Source organism: Etheostoma spectabile, chromosome 16 (assembly GCF_008692095.1).
Source record: "Etheostoma spectabile isolate EspeVRDwgs_2016 chromosome 16, UIUC_Espe_1.0, whole genome shotgun sequence".
Taxonomy (NCBI): Eukaryota; Metazoa; Chordata; class Actinopteri; order Perciformes; family Percidae; genus Etheostoma; species Etheostoma spectabile.
In genome coordinates this window covers 11,427,457-11,433,516 of record NC_045748.1, presented here as the reverse complement: position 1 = coordinate 11,433,516, position 6,060 = coordinate 11,427,457, and the positions used below count along the sequence as shown (strand labels likewise).

Sequence of the window (6,060 nt, the reverse complement as noted above, 5' to 3'; positions counted from 1 at the left end):
CTGTGCATGTTTGTTGTAATTTCTGTGCATGTTTGTTGTACTCAAGTAATGTACTGTGGATGTACAGTGCCGGGATACTTATAATGTAACAGTAGAACTTTTAATTTTGTGCACAATGTAGTACATTGGATACTTCGAGAACAATGTACTGTATCTCCACAAAGAACTGATTCTAAAAATTGAAGCAGCAGAAGCTGAGATATATCTCACTTTTAGTCCCTAACATGAGTCAAGCTCCAATAAAACTGGATCAAACAAATTTCCATATTTTATATATTTATTGGAGGAACTGTATAACTGTAAAGTTGTGGGGCGTAACAACCAAGACAACTGGCTAAAAGACGCTAAAACGCTGCTTAAAGTGGAGGGAGTCTGTTGATAGTTCTCTGTGGGCTCGTCACCATCAGCGACATCTTTCTCATTACAATAAAAATATTGATTAGTGCAGCTTTAACTACATAGTACTTGTGTACTTTTACTTAAGTACATATTGGAACAGCTTTCATTAATGTTAAATTTTTTTATTCATTCACTTCTCCCATCACTATAGTTTTCTGGAGGTTAGACTCCTCCTATTAACCTGCCCCCAGACTTTATGGCTATGTTTATTGATATCTCTGAACATATTCGTTTAGCTCAAGCAGTAACTGTAATGATGTTATTTCCCACAGTAGCCAGTATCCTCCTCAATCCTCCTTATCATCTTTTTTAAAAATATCCTTTTTTTCTGACCATGTTAAAGCTGTGCGTGAAGACTAGCCTGGGTTTGTACAATAAATTATGCATTACCTTCTGGAAATTAAAGTGTTAGCAAAGATTATATTTCAGCCTTGAATATGATTTATAATCTCACAATTAAACGATATTTGTTTACGAGAAGAACAGCATTTGATTTGCAGACTCGGCGGCCGTTGCTTTTATTTAAAGCATTTTTCAGCCTCCTTTATTTTTATCCCAATTTCAACCCAAAGCACATCCCAAAAAAAACTATCCATCTTTCATCCTCTCCCATATATTTCCTCCTCTTATTATTCATCACATCTATCCACTCTCCCTCTCATTCCTCTTCCAGAGCCCCAACAGCCCCCTCCATAAATCCTGGGACAGCAGCGCTTTAATGGATAATTAATTGAAGCCGCTGCAGCACTGTAATAAGACAATAAATTACGACACAGGCCGGTGTGCTGTGTCAGTGTGTGTTGCTAATGGCCCTTCAGGGCTGGGGCAGGAGGCTAATAAATTAGACAGGTATTAACTGCTGTGTGCTAAGTAGCCCTCCACTGCTGACTGCCATGAGAGGAGAGGAGGAAGGAGAATGAAGACAAGGGGAGAAAGGGAATACAGAAAAATGAAATTAAAAACAGTTTGTGCAATGAAATCAGCATAAATATCCTCAATGCTAGTTTTTGCTTGTGTAATTTTGATAACCAAAAAGAAGAAATGTAGGTTTTCATTATTTTTCTCAAGCAATATGGCCCTCTTATTTGTGAATTACAATTTGTGCAATATCTGCATGGCCCTAAAAATCAATGGCAATAGCAGTTTAATTAAAAAAGTAACATCTAGTTGACGACCGGGCCAGCGTTGTGGAAAACAAACCTCACAATAAGATGGGTCCTCACAGATATTGAACTTTGTTAGCTAACAGTAAGTTAACAAAACCATCTTAGTTTAGCATTTTAAAATGCTAACATTTGCTAATTAGAAAGTCACAATGTAGAGCGAGACCACTGAAGGTTGGTTAAAAACAGACGTTTCGACCCGATGACAGAACGAGATAAAAAGTTAAGGGATCAAACAAAAGTTCTTACAACGCATGAATATAGGAAAATAAATATCTGAACCAAATTTTACGTCAATCCATCAAAAGGTTGTTCAAAGTAGTGGGAACGCCAATGCAGAGGCTTACATTTTAAGACACTTTAGGTCACAAAAATGTCAGATAAACTGATTGACTGATCCTTATTTCGTTATAAAACTTTCAAGGTTGGCACAATAAATTTAGACATTTTGTTTGCTGAAACGAACTTGGTGATTGAGGAGTGGGCCCCCGCCACAGCCTCAGTGAAACCCGGGGCTCAGTCTGGTCTACTCCGCGGGGCTAACAGGGAGCTACACTGGCCGTCTGGGTGTATCCAGGTACAGCAGCTAGCTAACGGGAGCTAACTGACCTGCCCAGCGTTAGCGACTGTGATTTAATAAACAAACCATGGGAATATTAGACGGGTCGTGTCTCGTTCTACCTCCTGCCTTTAGCTGCGAGAGGTTATTTCTGAACAAACCTGAATGCCTCACAGGCTAATTCACATCCATAATCAGCGGCAGCTAATGATAACGGGGAAGATATTAATATCTGGCCGGCCTGTGAGCTCTACGAGCAGCATGTGAGGAGGAAGACATGGCGGGATGCTGAGGGATGACAAAGTTGGCAAACAAACAAACAAGCCAAGTACTGAATTTTGGCACCGTTTGATTTTACGTGGACCAGTACTCTGTAATACCGACGTGATTCGGTCGGTACTAGTAAAAGTACATGGTTTGGTACCCAACCCTAGTCAAGGATTGTGTCGCTTTCCAAAAGACGAAAATCACAGCTTAGTGAACAAGGAAGGACTATAGTGTGAGCGTATGTGTGTGGTGTGTTTCATGGTAAAATACACCACATATGTGTCTATTAGGAAGAAGCTGGTGGAAAATTACTAAAACAGGGCACACAAAGAAAAAGATAAACATTTTAGAGATTAGGAGTGAGTAGAAGAGGAAGAAAAATGGCGTCTCAGTTATGTCGTTCCAATTGAAAATGCTGCGAATCTCTCATCTCCGGCTGTGAGCCCTAACGACCGGTGCTTAGAGGCAGTTATGTAGATGAGAACTCTTTCTGATTGATTCCAATGGCTCATTGGAATTTGTTTCACTCCACCTTATTGATCACAACCTGCTGCTTGAAAACTGTCAGTTAATAATGATAATAAAAGTGCCACGGCTCATTAAAATCAACCACACAAGGATGAACTCCAGTCTCTATTAAGGCCGTGACACACTAAACCGATAATCGGCCGTCGGACAGTCTGGTGAGGTCGGTGACTCGAGTCTGTTCGGTGTGCTCCAGGCTGTCGTCCGTCGGAGGGGCCGTCGTCCTTCATTTTGGCCGACCTGACATGCTCAGTCGGAGGGTAGGCACTGCCCGCAGTCGGACTCAAACGACCAATCTGATTGGTGGAGTGCTAGCCCGGAAACAAAGAGCAGGTTGAGCGTGACTAGAGTCTCTCAAAATCTGACAAAAAAATATCTTTTAAACTGACCTTGTCGATCTGAAATGAAGACAGATTCAGCAACTGCATGGCCTATTACCCACTTGTTTGTGGTAATGTTTTTAGAAAACACGTTTCCGTGAACTATTTTAGTAAAATATGAGATTGTACTCTGAACATGCCACCAAAGTGTTGCTTTGAATATTCCGGAGAAGCTAGAACCACGTGACCCGTTCGTCCAATCAGCTGCTGGTTTTTATTTTTGGCGACAATACAGATTAGCAACACATGTTGTTATGGAAACGTATTACGTCTCGTTGCTTTGGTGTGTTCTGAGGTCCCATTTTGGTTGGAGGTCCAACTCGGGGAGACTGATCAGTCCAACTGCCTTTTCACCGAGGGTCGGCCGCCTGGTTGGCGTGTCGGGGGCTTTACGTTACACTTTATCTGGCCTTTTTTCCCCCTTTGTTGTACTATTTAACTTTAAGACAGAATTTAAAAAACAAAACATTTCACATATTGACATCAGAACCAGTGAAGTTTCCTAACTGACGGAGCTAAGTGTCCTCCCACGCACACGATCTTTATCCACAATAATGTTTTTTTCTATTTTCTGCCTACAATCCTTCCATTGATTGTCATATCCATCCTTTTATCTCGATGCATGTTTGTTTGTTTTAGGATTGACATAACCTGCTCTCTACTTTGAAAGGTTGGTTCACCCAAATTACAAGTTGTTTTACTTTCCTTTTAGTGGTATCAAACCATAAAGATTATGGTTTTATTTGCCCTGATTCTGAGACAAACAACTCTGAGATTACTGCAATAGTCCTATAGAAATGGTCCTTATGAAATATTTTCCAGTGTGTTTTGCACAGAAAAGAAACTTGATGAATGCCATGTTTTTATTGCTGTGAGCACTACAAACCATATTCCATTGCAGAAATGGCACAGTACAGCTAGATTAAACTGACAATTTAATTTGATCTTTATGTGGGTGGAAACCATGTAGATTTGTGAACCAAAACAATTAAGTTGTGGGCCATAAAACCAAAACAATAAGGAAAGAAATGAATGTTTAATGATGTGACACTAGGGTCTGGCTTGGTTAGGTTATGGCACAAAACTGACTTGGTTAGGTTTAAGGAAACATTGTGGTTTGGGTTGAAATGAATTCGTTAAGGTTAGGGGAGCTTTGTTGTTATGGAACAATCGTAGTGAGGCCTAAAAAAACAACAATGTTGAATGTCGTTTGGAAATAAGCAGCTGTCACCCATTCCCCGATCTCCTCCCTCTGCTGACTTTGTTTTTATTTATTTATTTTATTTATTTCAGGTTTATTTAACAGGGACAATACACACCAATATTACATATCCATGTCTTGCACTTACGGAACCATTGTATATCCTGCACTTACTGCTATTGCACTTCTGGTTAGACCCAAACTGCATTTCGTTGCCTTGTACCTGTACATGTGTAATGACAATAAAGTTGAATCTAATCTAATCTAATCTAATCTAATAATACAGCAAAAATGTCAAATGTGCCAGATTTAGCCAAAAGGCTTTTTTACATCTGCTGTCCCTGGACAGGTCGTACAATGTCACACCTAAAAAGATTATAATAGTACACATAGGTTTAACCCAATACAAGTAAAATTAACTATAAATGTAAAAAAAAGAAAAACAATACCACATAGCTAGTACAATAAACAAGTTTAACCTTTCTAAACAAATAAACGTGCCTGGCGACCACATTCAGTAGGCCTACTTAGATACATACTGGCACAAACAAATACAGGCAGGACAGGAAGGACAAGATAGCAGCAAGATTTAGTGTCTACATGTAATGTTGACGGACCTGATGACCTGTTAGGCCCTTCTTTAAGTTAACGTTAAAAGAAGCGTAAGTTTTAAAATCCCTAATGTGAATTGGAAAGAGGTTCCATTCACGAGCAGCCCTGACTGAAAACGCTGTTTGACCGAATGCAGTTTCCCTCAACGGGACAATGCAGTCACCTCTTGCTGCACTCCTTGTAGAACTGTGAGTACTGTTACTGTGTTTACAAACTGCCTCAATACATGAGGGGCCAGTCCATGTCAAATTGTGTACATAAGACAAAGATCCGTATATTTAAATCACATTTTTGAAACTTAAAAAGGTTATATATTTTTTAAACATGACAATGATGATAGTGTATGGATTTCCTATCAAGTATTTTAAGAGTTTTTTTGTTGTCACTTTATACCACAAGTACCTGACTCCGTCCTTTCCTCGTCATAATTAATATGGCCACTAAAGAACGTGAACATACTGTATGTCATTTTGGGCCGATGCTGTTCTGCCTGGGAGGACAGTCTCATGGTAACTGTAGGTCTGTGACGGGGAGGTAAACTCTTGTCTCCTAAAGTCTCCATTGGCCTGGTTGATAATCTGGGCCAATATTTGGCAATTCGCGGATTTTGTGTATTTGTGTTTTATTTCACTGATAAAGTGCTAGTAACTAAAAAGTGTGCTAGTGGCCGGGTTAGCTCAGTTGGTAGGGCAGGCGCACGTATATAGAGGTTTACTCCTCGACGCAACTTTAGTGATGGATTCGAAAATGTTAATTTTGTCTAAAAGATTTTTACTGTAATGCATATAGCTTCCTAATATCAGTTATTGAGTGATCGGATATGGTCATTTTCAGGTTCATTCATGTATTTTGAGGTTGTACCAGATAAGGTTTTACATAGTTTCGTTTTCCAAAAACACCATATTTTGGTTGTACTGCAAATTGCAGCAGCTCCTGTTTTCACCCTGTGTGTTT

The 6,060-nt window shown here is 39.6% G+C and overlaps 1 long non-coding RNA gene across 1 annotated transcript in view; it reads right to left on the bottom strand.

Annotated features, from left to right (window-relative positions):
• Positions 1-6,060, bottom strand: part of LOC116704574 (uncharacterized) — an 82,627-nt gene that overhangs the window by 27,708 nt on the left and 48,859 nt on the right. The gene's annotated exons all lie outside the window — the stretch shown is intronic.